The sequence below is a fragment of the Loxodonta africana genome, unplaced genomic scaffold (assembly GCF_030014295.1).
Source record: "Loxodonta africana isolate mLoxAfr1 unplaced genomic scaffold, mLoxAfr1.hap2 scaffold_50, whole genome shotgun sequence".
NCBI classification, from domain to species: Eukaryota; Metazoa; Chordata; class Mammalia; order Proboscidea; family Elephantidae; genus Loxodonta; species Loxodonta africana.
In genome coordinates this window covers 1,436,890-1,460,139 of record NW_026975218.1, presented here as the reverse complement: position 1 = coordinate 1,460,139, position 23,250 = coordinate 1,436,890, and the positions used below count along the sequence as shown (strand labels likewise).

Sequence of the window (23,250 nt, the reverse complement as noted above, 5' to 3'; positions counted from 1 at the left end):
AGGGCCTAAGGTTTAAGGCTTAGAGTGAGCGTTAAGGCTGGGGGCTGGGGTTAGGGTTTAGGGTATTAGGGTTAGACGGCTTAGTGTTTAAGTTTAGGGGTTAGGGGTTGGGGTTAAGGGTGTTAGTGTTTAGGGTTTTGGCATTTAGGGTGTTAGGGTTAAATGTGTTAGGGCTAAGGGTGTTAGGGTTTTGTGTGTTAGGGTTTTAACTGTTATGGTTTAGGGTTTAGAGTTAAGTGATAGGGTTAGGCTTAGGCTCATTCTTAGGTTTAGGGCTAGGGATTTGAGGTTTAGGGTTTGGGGTTAGGTTTGGAGGTTGGGGTTAGGATTAGGGCTAGGGTTAGAGGGTTAGAGGTTAGAGTTAGAGGGTTAGGGTTTCGGATTAGGGTTTCATGTTAGCGTTAGAGGGTTAGGGTTCGAGGGTTAGGGTCATTAGGGTTAGGGTGGTTAGGGGTTAGGGTTAGGTGTTAGGGTTTAGGGTTTACGGTTAGGTTTAGGGTTTGGGGTTTGGGATTTGAGGTTTGGGTTTAGGGTTTGAGGCTTAGAGTATAGGGTTTAGTGTGTAGGGTTTTGATGTGTAGTGTTTTGGGGTGTAGGTGTTTAGGTTGTAGAGTTTAGGGAATAGGGGTTAGGGTTTGGATTAGGGTTAGAGTTTAGGGCCTTGGGGGTTAGGACCTAAGGGCTTAGGGTCTTAGGGGCTTTGGGGCTCAGGGCTTAGGGGCTAGAGTTAGAGGGCTAAGGCCAGAGGGCCCGAAGGCCAGAGGGCCACGGTTATGGTTTGATTCCTGGCTGGCAATTTTTTTCCTTCAATATTTTGTGTAAGTCATCCCTTTGCCTTCTTGCCTGCATGATTTCTGCTGAGTAGTCCAAGTTTTTTATTATTTACTCTCCTTTGTTGGTGACTTCCTTTATCCCTAGCCTCTCTTAAAATTCTCTTTATATTTGATTTTGGCAAGTTTGATTATTATGTGTCTCGGTCACTTTCTTTTGAGATCTACCTTATGTGGAATTCGATGAGCATCTTTCATGATATCAGGGAAGTTCTGCCAACAAATCTTCAACAGTTCCCTCTGTATTTTCTGTTAGCCCTCCCTGTTCTGGTACTGCAATCACTCATAGTTATTTCTCTTGATAAAGTCCTACATGATTCTTTGGATTTCTTCATTTAAAATTCTTTTATCTGCTTTCTCTTCAAATATATTAGTCCCAAGAGTTTGATCTTCAATCTCAGTAATTCTGCCTTCCAATTCCTCAATTGTGCTCTTCTTACTTTCTATTGAGTTTTCTGACTCTGTAATTTTATTGTTAATCTTCTGAATCTCTGATTGCAGTCTCTCTATGGTTTCTTGCAGCTTATTAAATTTTTAACTCTGTTCTTGAGTAACCTTTTTAATTTCTTCAGCTGCTTTATCTTTGTGTTCCTTCCTTGATCTGCATTTTGCCTCATTGGAGAAATCCTTGGGCCCTTCACTGGCATGCCATGCAGATCCACGACGTCCACTCCTGGCCCTGGCATTTGGCCGGTGCCCCACTGAACATGTGCTCCGGAGCCATGTTTCTCCACCCATCACTATCATTCCCCCACCAGGGGATATGTGAGTGTGGGAGTCACCATTTCTCACTGGCAGCAGCATCACAAGTCACTAGACTTCCAGGTACCCGCAGACGTAGGCTGCCTTCTGCCTCAGGAAAGGTCCCGAATCCTTTATACCAGACGCTGACACCGGGCCATTGGTGGACATTCATTTTCATCCACACAGAGGTCTGGGTGAGGGTCAGCAGGCCAGGTAGGTGAAGTCAAGGCCAGGTGGGTGGGACTAAGGTTTCTTTGCCATCACCATGGAGAGAGTCTCCCCACCGGAAGAGTGGGCAGAGCTTATGATGGGCCTGGTGACAAGACTTAGCCAATGGCAGAGATCCAGTCCGCCAGGCAGATGACACAGGGTCCTCCATTGTGACCTAGGACACCTAGTGGCCAAAGGATTTGAGCACACCCTGGGAAAGGCTATGCAGGCACAAGGGAGCCCCTGGTGCAGACTGCTTCACGGCATTGGCAGAGCAGGCCAGGGTCCAATTTTCCCACTTTCCTCAGGATATCAGTACGCAAGACATCCCCACTCACCATCTCTTGCCTCTCTCTCTGTATGTGTTCATTCTCTGAAATCTCTTCCTTCTCTCCCTGAGTCACTTCACAGCTTGGAGTGCCTGACAGAGTGCCTAGAGATGAAAGAGCAAAGGGGGAAGGCCTCTGGCTCTACTGATTGCCCATGGGCAGAGAAGATCTGCTAGTCTATCTGGAAGGTCTAGACAGTAGTGACTGATTGCGGAGCTACACCACGGGTGGACTCTGGCCAGGTGAAGCTTGTTGACATGTGGCAGCCTCTCCGGAGACTACTAATTCCGCTGATGACATTGTATGCAAATACCCGGGTGAGTGCCATGGGCAGAAAACATTGACACATACCTGCCAGAGGTCTATCCTGGGTCTGAAGCGTCCACCCTGGTCTCCAGGGTCTCATCATGTCAGCACACACTTTGCCTGCACACATGGAATCTGCCTCTCTCCACGAATGCCTTCTCCTCCTAGGAAACACAGGATGGCACTCAGCCAAGGGAGAGAACAGGCAAAGTCAACTGAAGCCCCCATTTTCAAGATTTTGCTTCTGCTGGGCCACAGCCCCCAGTGGCACACTGCATGCACGTCACTTCTCCAAACACAAGGCCGCAATCCGGGCATCCAGGGCCCCAGCAGTCCAGAGTCTGCGGGTGGCAGCATACTCTGCAGAGGGTGGCACCTCTTTGCCACGTACAGCAGGGAGGCCTGGGCCCTAGACTGGCTCCGCTAGAGCTCCACGACCTCAGCTATTTTCCCTGACCTTTGGCCCGTACCCTCATGAGTGTGTGATCTCTAGTTACACTTCTCCTCTGACCACTCTGAATCCGTCAACTGCGGATACCTGAGCGTGGACATCAACATCTATCGCTGGCTGCAGTGTCACAGGTCACTAGGTGTCTAGGCTCAGGCTGACCTTGGCTGTCTTCTGCCCAGGCAAGGAGCCTAATCCTTCCAAGGAAATGAGGATGTTTGGTCAGTGGCCGACATCCTTTCTTTCATGCACAGAGCAGTCTAGATGAGGGGAAAGAGGCCAGGTAGGCCAGGTGAAGGCTGAGTGCGGGGCCTAGGGCTTGTTTCCCAATCCCCATGGAGACAGCCACCAGAAGGCTGGGCAGAACTTCTGACGGGGACGAGTCACAAACACTGAGCCAATAGGAGAAGTCCAGCCTAACCGGCCAGTTCTGCAGAGCCCCCCATTGTACCCATGGACACACAACGGCCCCTCGTGTCTTTGGCCAGAAAATCGAGGGCACCAGGGAATAATTTCACAGTAGCCAACCCCTGATGTGGACACGTTCGACACACTGGGACAGCAGGCAGGTACCTCTTTTCCACTTACGCTACGATATCAGTAGACAAGGCGCCCTTCCTCAGCATCTATGGCCCCTCTCTGTATGTGTTCATTCAGAGAAATCTCTTCCTTCTACCCCTGAGACACATCACAAGTATGAGGGGCCTGACAGAGAGCCTGGAGATGAAACGGGGGAGGCTTCTGGCTGGACCGCTTCCCGGTGGGTAGACAATAGCAGGTAGTCTCTCTGGAAGGTCTTAGCTTCTCTTGATTGACATGGGCAATACAATAGGGGTGGACCCTGGCCAGGTGGAGCTTGTGGACAGATGCAACCTCTCCGGCGACGAATAATTCCACTGCTGCTTTGTTTGGTGAAAACCTCGCCCGCCAACTCGGATGAGCAGAGAACATTGACCCACACCTGCCAGGGGCCTTTCCTGGGACTAAGGATCCCAACATGGTCTCAATGTCGTCACCCTTTCAGCACACACCTTTCCTACACACATACTCATGCCTTTCTCCGTCAGTGCCTTATCCTACTAGGAAACAAAGCATGCCGCTGAAAAAGGCCGACGCTAGGGAAATTGAAGAGATGATGCCATTTTCCAAGTTTTTGCTGTCTACATGTCCCTGCCTCCGGTGCAACGCTGTGTATGTGGACGGGCTCCGATGGCAAGGCCGAAATCCTGGCAGTCTGGCCCTGCAGTCCAATGGTTTATGGACGTGGGGACACGGATGACCTGTTTGCCACATATAGGAGAAATCCTTGGGCCTTTCACTGGCTTGCAATTAAGCTCCACGATGTCCACTCCTGGCCCTGGCCTTTGGCTGGTGCCGCATTGAACGTGTGCTCCGGAGGCATGTTTCTCCGCCCATCACTATCCTTCTGCCACCAGGGGATATGTGAGTGTGGGAGTTACCATCTGTCACTGGCAGCAGTGTCACAACTCACAAGACTTCCAAGTACCCGCAGACCTAGGCTGCCTTCTGCCTCAGGCAAGGTCCCGAATCCTTTATCCCAGATGCTGACACCTGGCCACTGGCGGACATTCATTTTGATCAACACAGAGGTCTGAGTGAGGGTCAGCAGGCCAGGTAGGTGAAGTGAAGGCCAGGTGGGCGGAACTCAGGCTTCTTTGCCATCACCATGGAGACAGTACCTCCACAGGAAGAGTGGGCGGAGCTTATGATGGGCCTGGTGACAAGACTCAGACAATGGCAGAGATCCAGCCCAACAGGCAGATGACACAGGGCCCTCCATTGTGACCTAGGACACCTAGTGGCCACAGGATTTGAGCACACCCTGGGAAAGGCTAGGTAGGCACAAGGGAGCCCCTGGTGCGGACTGCTTCAGGGCATTGGCAGAGCACGGCCAGGTACCTCTTTCCCACTTTCCTGAGGATATCAGTAGGCAAGACATCCCCACTCACCATCTCTTGCCTGTCTCTCTGGATGTGTTCGTTCTCTGAAATCTCTTCCTTCTCCCCCTTGTCACTTCACACCTTGGAGTGCCTGACAGAGTGCCTAGAGACGAAAGAGCAAAGGGGGAAGGCCTCTGGCTCTACTGGTTGCCCATGGGCGGAGAAGATTTGCTAGTCTATCTGGAAGGTCTAGAGAGTAGTCATTGATTGGGGAGCTACATCACGGCGGACCTGGCCAGGTGAAGCTCGCTGACAAGTGGCAGCCTCTCCGGAGACTACTAATTCCGCTGATAACATTCTATGCAAATACCCGGGTGAGTGCCATGGGCAGAAAACATTGACACATACCTGTCAGAGGCCTATTCTGGGTCTTAAGAGTCCACCCTGGTCTCCAGCAACTCATCATCTCAGCACACACTTTGCCTGCACGCATGGAAATTGCCTCTCTCCACGAATGCCTTCACCTGCTAGGAAACACACGAAGTCACTCAGCCAAAGGAGAGCACAGGCAAAGTCAACTGAAGCCCGTATTGTCAAGATTTTGCTTCTGTTGGGGCACAGCCCCCGGTGGCACAGTGCATGCGCGTCACTTCTCCAAAGACAAGGCCGAAATCCGGGCAACCAGGGCCCCAGCAGTCCAGAGTCTGCAGAAGGCGGCACATGGATCGCTTCTTTGCCACATACAGGAGGGAGGCCTGTGCCCTAGACTGGCTCCGCTAGAGCTCCACGACCTCAGCTATTTTCCCTGACCTTTGGCCCGTGCCCTCATGATTGTGTGATCTCTAGTTACACTTCACCTCTGACCACTCTGAGTCGGCCACCTGCGGATACCTGAGTATGGAAATTAACATCTATCACTCGCTGCAGTGTCACAGGTCGGTCACTAGGTGTCTAGGCTCAGACTGACCTTGGCTGTCTTCTGCCCAGGCAAGGAGCCTAAGCCTTCAAAGGAAATGAGGACACGTGGTCACTGGCCGACATCCTTTAACCAACACTGAGTCCCTGGTCAGCATCCTGGAGTCCTGGCAAGAAGAGCCAGGCACCTCCAGGAGCATCTGGAGGAGGAGACAGGGGCTGAAGAGGCTACCACACCTACTGGTGCTGCTACACATGTCGGAGACCTGGCTGCAGAGGGTGCAGGCATGGCCTCAAGGTCAAAGGAGAAAGCACCTGAAGACGTGCTAGGACTCTTAGACTGAGAGAAGCAGGATGTCTGGACTGCAAAATATGCACCCTTCAGGGAAGAAGTTCATTCAAGCTTCTTAAACCCACCTCACCTGGAAAATCCATCCTCTTTTAGCCTTGTGCCCCTTCCACGCCCCTTCTAGTACAAAGAGAGATGCAGCCCTACGGCACCAGGGTGGAAGAAGCCCCAGGATAGCTGTCTGAAGACATGAGGTCCACTCAAAAGCTTCCCCCGCCAAGGAGAGAAGAGGACAAGACTCATCTGCAGATGAGGTCTCAGGGCCCTGAGAATGAGCATAATGTTTGTAAGGAAAGAGAAATAGGATTTCAGTGGGACATGGAAGTCTGACAAAGAGCCTCTGCAAAGATAGCTCTAAGGGAGGTGTGATTGTGAAGGTTGGCTGGTCACTGAGTTCTTTGTAGTACAAGATACTAGACAGAAGCCAGACTCTGGGGGGAACCTGCCTGCCGGTGAGCAGTGGGCATAAAACCCTAAACCAATGAGAATCGAATCCCTTCCCAGCAGCTTCTGCACAGATCAGTGATGTTTGCTTGCTCTTTCTCTTTTCTGTGGTCTAACCTGATCTGTTCTGAGATCAGAGAGTTGGAATAGAAAAGCCTGACTGAGATGAAACGAGCAAAGAGAAGACAAGGCCTCCTAAATCTGGTGAAGACAGAACACAGATAACCAAAGGTGAGGATGGGAAGAAAGAGATTGAGTTCCAAGTCCCATCCACAGTATCCCAGGGCCTGGGAATCCCTGGAAGTGCCAGAGGTGTGTACTCCCTGGGAGATGCGACCCCAAGTGCCAGAGGAATCCCTATGGAGCAAGGAAGGGAGGGCAGGGCCTCTAGGATGGGCACTTCCATACAGGCTGCCCATGTGAATTTCTCAGAGTGACCGTGACAGATCCTGAGAGGGACAGTTTGAGGCAAAGGAAAGTAAGTTTTCTGAAGAGGGGTGAATTCCACAGTCTCCTGATAATGAAACAGAAATCCCGTCCTGCTCAGAGGTACTGAGTAGGAGGGATTGTGAATTCCCATCCTGCACAGAGGTTGGCTGGGAAGTTCGACTGTCTAAAGACAATGTGGCCAAAGTCTTCTTTATCTTTCAAAGATATATCTTTAACTTCCTGCAAATTCAATCCTGAAAAAAAGCCTAGAATATACAAGTGTGGGTTTTTCAGGAGAGCAACAAGGGGAGAAGGTGATAGTGGCATATCAGAGAAGGAGAACAATAGTCTAAGGGTCCCTGTGTTACTTAATGAATCACACATGGTGTCCAGCATTCTTCCTTACCTGTAGACATGCAAATTCAGTAGATGTTTTAGCAATAACTGAATTAATCCTCACAGATTTCTTTTTGGCCATTTCGAGGCATAGAGACCAGAAGAAGTCATTAGTTACAAGAGCAAGCAATAATTCGCTGGTCTGAATTTTGTTCAATTTCTGTGTTTGCCCTTCTTAGATGGATAAAAGTCTCTGAATCTGGCATTGAAGACAGTATTTTCTCTATTGTTATGGATTGAATAGTGTCCCCCAAAATGTGTGTCAACCTGGCCAGGCCATGATTCCCAGTATTGTGTGGTTGTCCTGCATTTTGTGATCTGATGTGATTACTTATGTGTTGTAAATTCTAACCTCTGTAATGTTAATGAGGCGGGATTAGAGGCAGTTAGGTTAATGAGGGAGGACACAATCTACAGGATAAGGGTGAGTCTTGAGTCAGTCTCTTTTGAGATACAAAGAGAAAAGTGAGCAGAAATGAGAGGGACCTCATACCACCAAGGAAGAAGTGCATGGAGTGGAGCATGTCCTTTTGACCCAGCGTCCAGGTGCTGAGAATTTCCTAGGCCAGGGGAAGATGGATGACAAGGACTTTCCCCCAGAGCCACAAAGAGAGAAAGCTTTCTCCTAGAGCTGGTGCCCTGACTTCAAACTTCTTGCTTCTTAAACTGTGAGAGAATAAGTTTCTGTTTGTTAAAGGCATCCACTTGTGGAATCTCTGCTATAGCCACACTAGATAACGAAAAAACACATATATAAAATAGTCAAAAAAAAAAAAGTTTCAAATACACACACATACACGTATGATGTTATTAAACTTTAAAAAGTTTTACATTCTTATAACACATTTAACAACAGAGATTTGTATACAGAAGTTATAATAAGAGCCATCCCCACATAAGTATATTGTACCTGCTCCCCCAAAGTGTCCAGTGTCCAAAGATACATATGTACCCTTTTACACACTTCTTTTTGCCGGGACACATGTAAGTACATTCACTTGTTTGTTTTTATGGAAATTAGGTCACACTCTACCCATGTTTTTCTCTGAATCACTCTTCACTTGACAATTTCTCATGGTTCCTCTAAATCAGCAGACATGGAAGAAGCACTCTTTTTGGTTCTTCCTATTTTTAACTCCCACCACTCTTCTGTCAGTTTGTTGTAGTGTGGTGGCTTGCATGTTGCTGTGATGTTAGAAGCTATGCCACCGGTATTTGAAATACCACCAGGTTCACCCATGGTAGACTGGTTTGAGTGGAGCTCTGGATTTAGACAGACTAGGAAAAAGGACCTAGTGACCTATTTCTAAAAACAACTGGCCAGTGAAATCTTACAAATAGTACTGGAACACTGTCTGATTGAATGACAGAGGATAACCCCTTAGGTTGGAAGGCACTCAAAATACAAGTGGGGAAGAGCTACCTTCTCAAAGTAGATCCCACTTTAATGACGTTTCCTGATGGGGCACAACTCATAATGAGAAGAAACTGATGCAAATATCCTTTAATAATCAGAACGTGGAATGAAGGAAGTATGAATCTAGGGAAATTGGAAGTCATCAAAAATGAAATGGAATGCATAAAGGTCAGTAATCCAAGGCATTAGTGAGCTGAAATAGCTTGGTTTTGGACATTTTAAACTAGACAATGATATGTTCTACTATGCCAGGATTGAGATACTGAAGAGAACGGCATCATATTCATCGATAAAAAGAACATTTCAAGATCTTTTCTGAAGTAGAACACTACGAACAATAGGATAATATTCACAGGCCTACCAGGAAGACCAGTTAATAAGACTATTATTCAAATTTACACACAAATTATGAATGTGAAAGATGAAGAAGTTGAAGGTTTTTACCAAGTTCCGCAGTTTGAAACTGATCAAACGTGATGCATTCATCAATCAAGATGTACTGATAATTACGTAATTAGAATGCGAAGTTGAAAACAAAGCAGACAAATCAGCAGTTGGAAAATAAGGTATTGATGATAGAAATGACAATGAAGCTTACATGATAGAATTTGGCAAGACCAATGACTTATTCATTGCACATACCTTTCGTCAGGAACATAAATGGTGACTATACTCGTGAACCATTCCAGGCAGAATAGATAGGAATCAAATTTGTGGAAGGTGATGATGGAGAAGGTCAATACCATGAGTCAGAATCAGGCCAGGGGCTGACTTCAGAACAGATGATCAGTTGCTCATATTCACGTTCAAGTAGAAGCTGAAGAAAATTAAAACAAGTCCATGAGTCAAAGTATGCCCTTGAGTATATCAAACCTGAATTTAGAGACCATCTCAAGAATAGATTTGATGCACTGCACACTAATGATCGAAGACAGATTAGTTGTGGGATGATAGCAAGGACATCATATATGAAAAAAACAAAAAGTCATTAGAAAGACAGGAAAGAAAGCAAACACCAAAGAGGATGTCACAAGAGACTCTGAATCTTGCTCTTGAATGTACAGTAGCTAAAGAGAATGGAAGGAAAAATAAAGTAAAAGAGCTCAACAGAATACCTGAAAGGGAAGCTGGAGAAGACAAAGTATGATAATAATAATGTGAACAGATCTGGAGTTAGAAAACCAAAAGGGAAGAAAACACCTGGCATTTCTCAAACTGAAAGAACTGAAGGAAATATTCAAGCCTCTAGGTGCAATACTGAAGGAAGGATTCTATGGGCAAAATATCGAACAACACAGGAAACATCAAAAGAAGACGGAAGGAATACACAGACTCAATACACCAAAAAGAATTGGTCGACGTTCAACCATTTCAGGAGGTAGCATTGGATCAAGAGCTGATGGTACTGAAGGAAGAACTCCAAGCTGCACTGAAGGCATTGGCAAAAAACACGGCTCCAGGAACTGATGGAGTACCAAATGAGATGTTTCAACACAGGGACGCAGTGCTGGAGGCGCTCACTTGACTATTCCAATATATTTGGAAGACAGCTACCTGACCAAATGACTGAAAGAGATCTATATGTGTACCCGTTTCAAAGAGAGGTGGTCCAACGCAATGCGGAAATTATCGAGCAATGTCATTAACATCCCACGCAAGAAAAATTTTGCTGAATATAATTTAAAAACAGTTGCAGCAGTACACAGACAGGCAACTACCAAAAATTCAAGCTGGATTCAGAGGAAGACATGGAACGTGGGATATCATTTCTGATGTCTGATGGATCTTGGCTGAAAGTAGAGAATATCAGTAAGATGTTTACCTATTTTTGTTTCCTATACAAGCACACTCAACTGTGTGGCTCATGACAAATTATGGATAGCTTAGCAAAGAATGGGAATTCCAGAACACTTAACTGTATTCATGCGGAATATCTACGTAGACCAAGAGGCAGTCATTTGAGTAGGGCAAGGGGATACCGTGTGGTTTAAAATCAGAAAGTTATGTGTCATGGTGGTATCCTTTCACCATACTTACTCAATCTGTATGCTGAGCAAACATTCTGAGAAGCTGGTCTCGAAGAACAAGAACATGGCATTAGTTTTGGAGAAAGATTCACTAACGACCTATGATATGCAGCTGATACGACCTTGCTTGCTGAAAGTAAAGAGGACTTGAAGCAGTTACTGATGAAGAGCAACCACTACACCCTTCAGTATGGATTACACCTCAACATAAAGAAAACAAAAATTCTCACAACTGGACCAGTAAGCAACACCATGATAAACAGAGAAAATACTGAAGTCATCAAGCATTTCATTTAACTTGAATCCATAATCAATGCCCACAGAAGCAGCAGTCAAGAATTCAAACAATGTATTGCATTGGGCAAATCTGTTGCAAAAGACCTCCTTGAAGTGTTGAGAAAGAAAGATGTCACTTTGAGGACTAAGGTGTGCCTGAGCAAAGCCATGATATTTTCTATCACCTCACATGCTTGAGCAAGTTAGACAATGAATACGGAAAACCGAAGAACTGATTCATTTAAAATACGGTGTTGGCAAAGAATACTGAATATACCATGGACTGCCAGAAGAATAAACAAAACCATCTTGGAAGAAGTACACCAAGAATGCACCTTAGAAGCAAGGATGGCGAGACTTCGTCTCACGTGCCTTGGACATATTTTCAGGAGGGACCTGTCCCAGGAGAGGCTCATCATGCTTGGAAAAGCTGAGGGTCAGAAAAAAAGAGGAAGGTGCTCAACAACATGAACTGACACAATGGCTGCAAGAATGGGCTCAAACATAGCAATGATTGTGAGGATGGTTCAGGATCAGGTGGTGTTTCATTCTGTTTTACACAGGATCGATGGCATCTAACAGCCACAACTAACATATGTATGCATATATATATGTATGTGTGTATGTGTGTGTGTGTATATATATATATACCCATTGCCATAGAGTCGGTTCCAACTCATAGTGACCCTACAGGACAAAGTAGAACTGCCCCACAGAGTTCCCAAGGAGCGCCTGGTGGATTCAAACTGCTAACCTTTTGGTTAGCAGCTATAGCTATTAACCATTATGCGACTAGGTTTTCCATATATATATATTCTCTTCACTAGTTTTGCATCTCTAGAGATCCCAGTTAAGACATTTGGTACCTACTGTGGTTCTAGAGGAACCAAATCTTAAGGATGAGTTTTCTGAATTTATTCTCAAGTCTGGCTAGTCTTAAAGGCACTGATGACTGTCTCCAGTAGTAAACAGGCTATTGCTAATCCATGGTGGGAGGTGACAATAGAAATACGCAAAATACTACTACTACCACTGGATCAAATATTTGTGAGAGACAAGGCTCTGCCTGATTACATATTTGATACTTTTCTATAATTTTGTCAGAATAAGAATAATAAGGAAGCTGCTTGGTTAGTCCTGCTTTTGCTAGTCACACTGGTGAATGAAAGAAATGGGCTCAAAGCTAAAGCACCACATACAAGATCTGAAAGCTGCCACTTGTGCCCAGAAAGAAAACCATATTTCTTATAGTAACAAGGCTAATGCTGCCAAAAATAAACTCAGATTCTTATCATAAGAGTGACTGAATTAAAGCGCCAGTTGAATATCCAGCCTCAAATGGTGTCTGAAGTTAGAGTGAGGGCACTGATTGGGAAGAAATGGGATCCTGAAACTTGGGATGAGGACATATGGGCAGACAGTCAGGAAGCGGGGGACAATGAACCTCCAATTTCTGTTGAATCGCTCTTCCTAACAGAACCAGACCTCTTACTCCCATCTGAAGAGATTCTCTAACTTTGCCTGCTAAGGCACCCTTCCCAGTAAAACGATTATCCCTTCCACCTCCATCTAATGAGATTACCCTCAGCTTTGCCTGAAGTGTCTTGTTTGAGTTATCTCCTAGGGTCGTATCTGGGGCATTGCCTGGGGCATCACCTTAGGCAGATGCCTTATAAGACACGGCTGAACATCCCACTGCCACTGCCCATTTTTGCTTCTAGACCTATACCTAGACTTCAGTCCCAACAAGCCCCAAAAGGTGAACTATGAAGTGTGACCCAGGAGACGGTATGCTAAACTCCAAAAGAACTGCTTGATTTTTCTAATATATACATACATACAGAAACCTGGTGAATATGTGTGGGAATGGCTATTATGGGTGTGGGATAATGGTGCAAGCAACATAAAGGTGGATTAGTCTGAGTTTATTGATATAGACCCAGGAAGCATAGATTCTTCATTCAGTGTTTCAGCTTGAGAGGTTAGAAAAGGATCTCATAGTTTATTTGGTTGGTTTACTGAAGCATGGATTAAGTGGTGGCCTACAATAAATCAAGTGGAAATGGCAGATCTGCCATTGTATACTGTAGGAGAAGGTAACCAAAGGCTGAGGGAAACTGGCAGGTTAGAATGGATTTATTAGGCTGGACCCACAGACCCACACACAGAGTGCCCAGAGGGCTTTCTTTGTACCATAGCGGTGAGGTACAAATTTGTGCAGCAAGCCCCAGCATTATTGAAGACTTCTGTGGTTGCTATTTTATGTAAGTAAGAGTCCACAGTGAGAACTGCCCTAACTGAATTAAGACACATAACTACAATGCAGTTGACTGGACCCCGTGGTGGTAGCAGCCAAGTGGTGGCACTCAATCAACAAAGACAAGGTGGGTGTGGTTACCATAACAGACAGTAGAGTCAAAGCAGTAATCAGAATAGTCTGCTCACATGGATTTATGGCAATGGCTACTTAGTCATAGTGGCCCTGGGAGTGAAAGAGCTGGGAAATGTACATCTCCTGGTACCTAGTGTCTTAGATATCTAGTGCTCCTGTAACAGAAATACCACAAACGGATTACTTTAACAAAGAAAATTATTCCCTCACAGTCCAGGAGGCTCTATAAGTCCAAATTCAGGGTGCCAATTCCAGGGGAAGACTTTCTCTCTGTCACTCCTAGGGGAAGGTCTTTGTCACCAATCTTCCCCTGGACAAGAAGGTTCTCAGCACAGGGATCCTAGGTCCAAAGGATGCACTGCTCCTGACACTTCTTTCTTGGTGGTACTGAGGTCCCCCTGTCTCTCTGCTCTTTTCTCTTTTATATCTCAAAAGAGACTGACTTAAAACACAACTTAATCTTGTAGATTGAGCCCTGCCTCCTTAACATAACTGCTTCAAATCTTCGCTCATTAGCATCATAGAGGTAGGATTTACAATACATTGGAAAATCACACCAGCTGACAAAATGGTGGATAATCGCACAATACTGGGAAGCATGGCCTAGTCAAGCTGATATATACATTTTGGGAAGACAGAGTTTAATCCGTAACACCTAGTATGCAGCTATCGACCTGTTAATGCCTTTTTCTCCATACCTGTTTGGAAGTATCACCAGAAACAGTGTGCCTTCTCTCTGACCTAAGTATATAAGGACCAAATAATATAGAGGAATCTCTGTTACATTTTCTCCATCTTACCATTATTTGGCCTCATAGGCAGACCCAGTCACTTAATTGCACAGCAGAATGAAGAGATTAAAGCCCCAACATTCTTGCCAGTGGACCAGGAAGGTAGCTGCTCAGACATCAGAGAGCCTCAGAGAGACAGAGACCAGGTGGCTCAAGAGAGGGATACCATAAAGTTGTTTTTCATACCCCTCCCCACTCCCACAGTTGCATATGCTTTGCTCTGACCCTAAGAAGTAGATCAATCCTTTGAGAACTGCATTATGGGTTAGAACACCAACAAGGTCCCAGACTGAGTGACACTCCCATAGATTACAACCAAATATCATCGCAAAGTCTTCAAAATCTGAACTGACATCTGAGCCACAGCATCCAGAAGTTGGGAAAGAACCTGCAGCCTGAACATAACTGGGTCAAGTGATTGCTAAAACAAACAACATCGACATTTTCTGTAAGATTGAAGTAAGACATAGTCTTGGAATCATAGACAAAAACTTTAAAAAGCTACTTTAACCACGCTCAAAGAAGTAACGGGCACACCTTAGAAAAATAGAAAAATACATAGAAACCATTCACGAATGAAAATTTTAGACAGGAAAAATAGAGATAAAAAATTCACTTGATCAGCAGAATGCTGTTGACAGACAAAAGGATCAATGAGATGAAAATAGTTCAATTGAAAATATCCAATGTGAAAACAGAGGACAAATATTGAAAAAAAAATGAACAGAGCCTCAAAAAAATCCAAAAATATCTAACATTTATTTACTGGAATTCCATACGGTGTAGAGAAAATATGTGGTGTAGAAAAAAGTATCTGAAGAAATACTGGCTCAACACTTTCCCAATTTGTTGAAAGACGTAAACTTACAGATTCAAGAAGCTATGCAAACTCCAACAAGTTAAACTCACATAATTTTACGCCCAAATGCCTCACTGTCAATTGTGGAATAACAAGGACCAAGAAAATATCTTCAAAGAAGCTAGAGAGAAAACAACTCATCTCACACAGGAGAAACAATTGGAATGACTCTGTATTCATCATCAGAAGCCATGGAGGCCAAAAGGCTGTGAAAACAACATTTTTTCAACACTGAAAGAAAAGAAACATTAACCCAGTGTTCTATAGGCTGTTATTTCCTTCATGAGTAAAGGAAAAATATTGACATTCTCAGGTGAAGGACGCTTAAGAGAATTCATCGCCACCAGACTTGTTCTAAATGAAACACTAAAGGAAGTTCTTCAGGTGGTAGACTTGGAATTTCAGGAATTATGGAAAGCAACAAAGTCGAAAGTATCTTCTGAAGTTTGCCGTTCAGCCAAAGATTAGACAGGTCTATAAAACAAACAATAACACACGTGAAGAAAGTGTTTCTTAGTTCAATCGTGTGTATGAGACCAAAAGTGCAAAACCTGCCCAAAAGCACAGAAAAGAGGGCAGGACGGAACAGGAATCATGGCGGATGGAAACGGGGAACTGGAGCATAGAAGAGAATACTGACACATCATGAATATTGCCACCAATGTCACAAAACAATTGTGTATAAATGGCTGAGCAAGAAAGTAATTTGCTCTGTAAAGTTTCAAATAAAGCACAATAAAAAATAAAAAAAAGTGGTAGGTATCTGGGTAAACATATTATGCCAACCCTGATGTCACTGCACAACATGGCGCAGGACTCCCCTCTTTGGAAAGACTTTCTAGCCTATTGGAAACACTTTGGAATATACTCTTGGTGGCAAATTAGTATTAGAGAATGGGATTATTTTGAAAATATGAGATGTCTGTACTCATGTCTGGTGAATAAACTGGATAATAACATTTTCAGAGCGAAATGAGATGTTCTAACAGAAAAATAGGCCTGAATTCCCACGTGGGCCATGAGCCTAATCTGAAGGCCTTTCCCAGAGAGGCATTTCAGGCACTTCTAGAGCAGCAGGAGCGCTGGGGAATGCATGTATCAACCTCCCCCAGGGCCTTCTCTGAGGAGTAAGTACCTGCTTTAGTACTAAGCTTAGGGGTTCATAAATAGTCATTCTGCATAAGGTCTTCAGGTTCAAGTCTGTAATCCAGCTGGGATTCTGTGTGTGCTGCATCTCTGCATCAAAAGAACATGCTTCTAGAAGCAGAATGCCAGGAGAGAGGCGGTTGGGCAGTTGGGGGTGGGGGGTGCTGCGCAGACAGGGGTGCCCAAGGGAGGCACAATATAGTCATTCTGCAGCAGGTCTAGTCATTCTGCATAAGAATTAGAATGCTTCTGTCAATGCATAATAGTTTACATACAGGACATAAACAAAGTGACTGAAGGACAAAGTCGAATAGTAAACCAAGCCACTCCCTGTCAATCCTTACCTGAGAGGGTCTTCATCAGGACTTCCGGGGATGGAGAAGGACACAGTAAACGCTGATTTATTTTACCTCTTCCTTCCTCAAGAAACAGGAACTGGTGTTAAGATGTCAGGTGTCAAGCCCCAAACTCCTCTTCTGGTCTGTATTTAAGCTGTATAATAAAACTGGGATCAGGCAATCAGCCGTGAGCAGACAGACCCAGAGTATTCCCAGTGCCCCACATCTTTGAGCTCCAGTGAGATCCTGTTCTTAGTCACTAGATTAGCAGAGGAGCTGAAAGACTGAAATTCCGTGTTTTAAGGCAACTTGGGCTTCAAACAGTCACTTATTGCTAAAGTCGTATTTCTCTGTGTTAATTTATGATCCTTAACTCAAATCCGGAGTTTGGAGCTCATTTTGATAACTCCTCATTAGTCTGCCTAGACAAGAGTCTGCTCACAGTCAGTGATGACAATGGAGGAAACAAAGTCCCTAGCCCAGAGGAGGGACTGCTCCCCATATTTGGGGAAATGCCCCTGGGAAGCATCGGCGAGGTGCACTTTGGCCTCTGTGGCTTTGCCTTCTGCTCCTGGAATTGCACCCTGGGGGCCTCCATATGCAGACCCAGAGTCCGTGGGTGACCACAACTCCCCCGTTTTGGGTCATCGTCCGGACACACGTTGCGATATGCTTCCTGCCCTCCTTTCCAGCATAAGCGCTGCGATCACAAGTGGCAGAACCAGTTCTCAGGTCCAGACCCTAGACCTTGCCCTCCTCGGCCTTAGGCTTCCCCTAGTCCTGGTGGAACCTGCAAGCCTGGCGGATGCGAGGTTAGCACCCGGCTGGGTGGGCTTGGGCCTGTCTCAAAAGGCTCATGGCGAACGCAGGTTCCTCCTCCTTGGAGCCTGTGGGCTTGCGGTGGGCAGCCCGGCATCTCCTGCCTCCCTCGGGCGCCCTCTCTGAGCAGCAGCTCCCCTCCCCCTACCCCACCAACCGCCCAGCAGTCGCACTGCCTGCTTTCTGCTTCTAGAAGCGCGTTCTTTTGATGCACACATGCAGCACACACAGAAGCTCAGTTGGATTACAGACTTGAACCTGAAACGCACAACTTTAAAACTACTAGACTGGGGGGGGGGGGTATTGGCAGTGAAAAAAGGAAAAAAAAAATAAGAAAGAGAACAATTACAAAAAAAGTATTAGAAGACTGTATCCTCACGTTATGGACTCAAGAAGGTTGCGGATAAACAACTGCGTAGATAGCATACTGTTGTCTCTTTGCAAATAAGTCTTAAATGAGGGAATATGGTACCGGGAAGAGTTGCAGAGCCTGACTTTGGGGAAATCTGGGATTGATGAATTGCCTTGCATGAGGCTACAAGCCCTGATAATCAATATTTGAAGATGAGATTCGAGCAACCTAGAACATGCATCAGAATTTTTTCTAAGTAAATTAGCACCAGAAGATGCCTTTAACCACTAAATAAAATGGGTCAGTAGTTCAAGATCTCCCTACAAAGAAAACGGCAGACCTAGATCGTTTCCAGTCAGGTTCCAGCAAACATGCAAGAAACAGTCATTTTAATCTTGTACATAGTCAACAGAGATTAGAAAACCATGAGATACTCCCGTAACTTGATCCTTAAGCCTAGTTTAAAAATGATAACAAATTTTAGAGAAGGATGGTAGAAGAAGAGTTAGAGGACAAGCACACTCAGTAACTGAGATGCAAAACCCTACGTAAGATGCCAGCAAAGGAAATCCAGCAAAGGGTAAACCACGTAACATGCCATGATCAAGGCGGTTTATTGTAGGCATACAAATTTGAGTGAACGTTAAAGATTTAGTAATTTCACTCACCACATGCATAGGTGAAAGAAGAGAAGACATATGCTCACCTCAAGAGATGGGGGCAAAGCAGGTTGATAAAATCCAATCACACGGAGAGATAAGGACTAGGAGCAAATATGGAACAGAAAAGGAGTTCCCGAACGTGGAAAACTACAACTAGCATGATAGTTCATGGTGACGTGTGGGACATTCTCTTTAAAATTAATAAACAATAAAATAAGGGTGCTTCTATCATTACTTTTATTAAACATTGAACACCGGAAGTGTAAGCTAGTACAAAAAGAGAAAAAGTATAACTGCTATTCATAGATTATAGGACTGTCTCCATTGAAAACTGTAGAAAATACTGGAATTAATAGTAATCATAAATAAAAAATAAATTGAAATTTCAGTGCATCAGCATCAAGCTGACTCTGTCATAGCTCTTAGGTGAAAGCAAAGGACACTGATAGGGAAAGAGTAGGTTCGGGTGGTCTAGACCAAGGAGGGAAGAAAATTATTCTGCACTGGGCTGAACTTATAAGAACGGGTATGTGTCTTAGTTACCTAGTCCCTCCATAACAAAAAATAACACAACTGGATGGCTTTAAAGAACAGAAATTTATTTTCTCACAGTTTAGCAGGTAGTCGTTCGAATTCAGGGCATGGCTGTAGTGGGAGGTCCTTCCTTGTCTACCTCAGCTTCTAGTAGATGCCAGCAATCATTTGTGTTCCTGGCCTTCTAGAAGCATCTGTCTTCTTTGTCTGTCTTCCTTTTCACCTGTTTCTGTCTGTGTGCATTCTGCTCCTTTTATCACTAAGAAGAGTTAGGCTTAGGACCCACCCTACATTGGTATGACCTCATTCACATAATAAAAGCAGGCCCCCTCTTTCCTAACAAGGTCAGATTTACAGGTACAGGGGTTAGGATTTCCACATACATTTTGGAGGGACACAATTCAATCCCTAACAGTCGACTTACCAGATATTCTGGATTGAGAGTACTCGCATGAACAGCTGAGAGTGGTTCCAATTCTTTGCTACATTCGTTGGCTGAAACTTGTCTCAATGGTCACCCAAAGGAATGCTGGAGCAATTTATTGTGTAGGACCTGGCCAACCATTCCTAATCACATCCATTGTGTGGAAAAACACACACTCCCATCACCAAAGCCTTGAGAAATTCATGGATAAGAAAAGAATGGTGGTTGGAACCAAGAATTGTTTCATAGCCTAGATAACATGGTGTAGGTGTTAGATATTCACATGGAGATGTCAGGTAATAAAACTTCACCCCACATGGGGATGTCAAGGATAATACCAACGGCTAATGTTCATTGAGTACCTACACTGGTGTCAGGCACTCCTGTGCTTTTCCTTTCATGTTTGCTTTCATGATGGCCATATGAGGAATGTATCATTATAATGCATAAAGAGGTCAATACAGAGAGTTAGGCTCACATTTGAATATATGAGTCTGGACCCAGGAGGAGTTTGAATGGATGGAGGTATAAACCTCACGTCCTTAGCTACAAATAGATAGCAGTAAACTCACTGAGGCATCCTAGAGGGAGGGTGTCAACAGAGAGAGGAGCAGGCACCAAGCCCAAGGGTACTCGGGTATCTAGAAGCCTGCCAGGTGAACAGCAGCCAACAAGCCTCTCTGAAGTCCAGTGTGGTTCCTGGAGGGTTGTCTGTCCTTGCTCTCAGCTGCATTTCCCCAGTGCTCCTCCCACCTGCACTGGGTTGTCCCCTTCATGAGGACAGGGACAGTGTGTACCTTTCACCACTGTATCTGCATAACATAGACTATTTCTGGCCCATGGAATATACTGACTGAAAGAAAAATAAACAAACGATAAGTACGTAAAATCCTTCGTAGTTGATACCTTGGGATACATTAAGGGGCTTCATGAGTAAGAGGGAGAAAAACTGATCAGGGCTGCTTCTGAGACCATCTCTTAGGCGTAAAGAGTGTTAAACAATAATTAAACAAAGAGATTTAATGGCAGAGATGTATGTTAAAAAGATGTAAGTATACGTTGAAGATTACTAGAAACATGCACATTTATTATTGCAACTATAGTCAAATCGTTAAAAAACATATACTACATGCACACAGAATATTATAAAGTAATTTAATGCCCTCATTAAAAAAAAAAATTTATCATGAGAAAAGACTAATGATGAATGAAAATATCAGGATATAATATCCGTGTTAATATACATAAATGTGTGCGCTAATACACACATGAAACCAGTTGCCACTGAGTCAGTTCTGATTCATGATGACACCACTGTGCCAGAGTAGAACTGTACTCCATAGGGGTTTCAGTGGCTGAGTTTTCGGAAGTAGGCTGCCAGACCTCTCTTTCACAGCAATTCTGGGTGGACCTGAACTCCAACTTTCTGTCAGCAGCTCAAGATATTAACCATTTGCATCAACCAGAGACTCTAATACGCATACATGCCAATGTAAGTAAGATAACAGACATATCGGAACGTTAATAATTTATTCTATGCATTACGTATGTTTTCTTGTTATTTATTGCATACTTTCCCATTGCTTCCAATTTTTTGAGGAATAGAATGTACTTCTGGAAAAATTCATGAGAGATTTTTAAGTAATGAAATAATTAACAGAAACAGAATGAGTAAATCTGTGGCAAGGCAGCCCATGAACCCAAGATTACAGTAACACTGGTATGAAAAGGAGAATTGTGGAGTCCTGAAGCTCAGTGGTTCCATGCATGCATCAGGAAAGAGGGAAGAGCAAATAAACAAGGAGAAAATACAGTGAGCCAGAGGAGTGGGAGCCCTCTGTTGTGGGCACAGTTTTCTCATGAAACTTTAGATGGACACAATGGGTGGGATTATCCACTTCCATCACACAAACATTTTTATTACCCTTGATTTTAACGGAACTATGTTATAAAAACAAATGATAAAGTATAATAAAAGAATAAATCTCATAGTGGACTACTATCATTTTCCCCAGCCACTGAGGAGGGCAGGAGACACACACAGGAAAGAAGATGGAGCAGTGTGAAGAATCATGCTTAGTGAGGAGGGGAGTGTTTCTGAGACAGGCCTTACCTGCTACCACCTAGGGAAGTAGGCAGCCGTGCAGGACCAACTGGAAGAAATGGCACATTATTTCTGAGACCTACTCCAGCTCATAACAAATTATGGATAACATGGGGAAGAATGAGATTTCCAGGACACTTAATTGTTCTCATGAGAAACCTGTACATAGAAAAAGAGGCAGTCATCTAAACAGAACAAGGAATACTGCATGGTTTAAAGTCAAGAAAGGTGTACATCTCCATTGTATCCTTTCACCATACCTATTCGACCTGTATGATGAGCAAATAATCCGAGAAGCTGGACTGTCTGAAGAAGAATAAGGCGTCAGGATTGGAGGAAGACTCATTAATAACCTGAGATATGCAGATGATACAATCTCGCTTGTTGAAAGTGAAGAGGCCTTAAAGCATTTACTGAAGAAAATCAGAGACTACAGACCAACAGCCTAACAACAGGACCAATAAGCAACATCATGACAACGGAGAAAATGTTGACATCACTAAGGGCTTCATTTTACTTGGATCCACAATAAACACCCACGGAAGCAGCAGTCAAGAAATCAAACGACACATTGCATTGGGCAAATCTGCTACCAGAGACCTCTTTAAAGTGTTCAAATGCACAGATGTCACCTTGAAAACTAATGTGCGCCTGACTCAAGCCATGGTGTTTTCAGTCACCTCATACGCACACGAAAGGTGGGCAATGAATAAGGAAGACTAAAGAAAAATTGAAGGCACTGAATTACGGTATTTGCAAAGAATATTGAATATACCACGGACTGTCAAAAGAATGAACAAATCTGTCTTGAAAGAAGTACAGCCAGAATATCCCTTAGAAGCAAGAATGGCGAGGCTTCATCTCACATATTTTGGACATGTTGTCAGGAGAGATCGGTCCCTGGAGAAGAAAGTCATACTTGGTAACAAGTGGCCACAACAACCGGCTCAAACATAACAACGACTGTGAAGGCGACAATAGGTAGTTTAACATACATTTTGACCCATACGAATTAAAATTTAAACAATTATTTCAAGCCCTTTTGTAGCAGTTTCAGAATATACAATTAAAATAAATGTAAACAATTAATAGAAAAAATCTCTGAAAATAAAATTTAATTTTTTTAAGTCACTGCTCCATAGCCCAAATCTAAATGGCTTGATATAAAGCACTGGTATTTGTGATTCACAAAAAGCAGGTGCCAATTCCTGAACAAGAACTGAAGTGACAGGAGAAACTCCCCATGCTGTTAGAGCCCTGAGTATGGGCCCTAATCCAATAATCTGTCCTCATTAATTCCTTTTCATTTCATCTCTGTGAAAGGGGAGGGAGAAGGTGAGAGAGGGTTACATGTGCCTATTCTGTTCTTTAGCATCTAGTTCACTGCCAGGAACAACTATTCATAAGAGTCTACAAAACATTAAAGTACAAATAAGGAGGAAAACCTCCTAGTATATATATGTATTAGGTGGCACAAAGAGTTAAGTGCTCAGCTACTAACTGAAAGGTTGGCAGTTTAAATCCACTCAGTTGCCTTGGAAGAAAGGCCTGGCAATCTAACTCCAAATGGTCACAGCTATTGAAAACCGTATGGAGGGCAGTCCTACTCTGAAAACTCACGGGGTCGTCAGGAGTGAAAATCTCAACGACAACTGGATTGGTAATCTATATATGGCATAAATGTTCGGAAAATTAGTTTCTGAACATATACACGGCATACAGAATACACTGCACATTAGTATTATGTGCCAAAACCCACTGTCATCAAGTCGATTCTAACTCATAGTGACCCCAAAGGACAGAGTAAA

General features: G+C 44.2%; 2 long non-coding RNA genes across 2 annotated transcripts in view; both read right to left on the bottom strand.

Moving 5' to 3' along the window:
- Positions 1-210: 210 nt before the first annotated feature.
- On the bottom strand, positions 211-5,135 carry LOC135229753 (uncharacterized). Its single transcript, XR_010320442.1, has 2 exons — positions 2,465-5,135; positions 211-2,217 (listed from the first exon to the last, which is right to left on the bottom strand). It is a non-coding gene; the product is annotated as an uncharacterized LOC135229753 (long non-coding RNA).
- Positions 5,136-5,191: 56 nt separating this feature from the next.
- Positions 5,192-23,250, bottom strand: part of LOC135229752 (uncharacterized) — a 148,548-nt gene continuing 130,489 nt past the window's right edge. Inside the window, exons 4-6 of the long non-coding RNA XR_010320441.1 lie at positions 16,554-16,701; positions 9,361-9,535; positions 5,192-5,295 (exon numbers count right to left, since the gene is read on the bottom strand). This is a non-coding gene — a long non-coding RNA (uncharacterized LOC135229752). The remainder of the gene's footprint in view (positions 5,296-9,360; positions 9,536-16,553; positions 16,702-23,250) is intronic.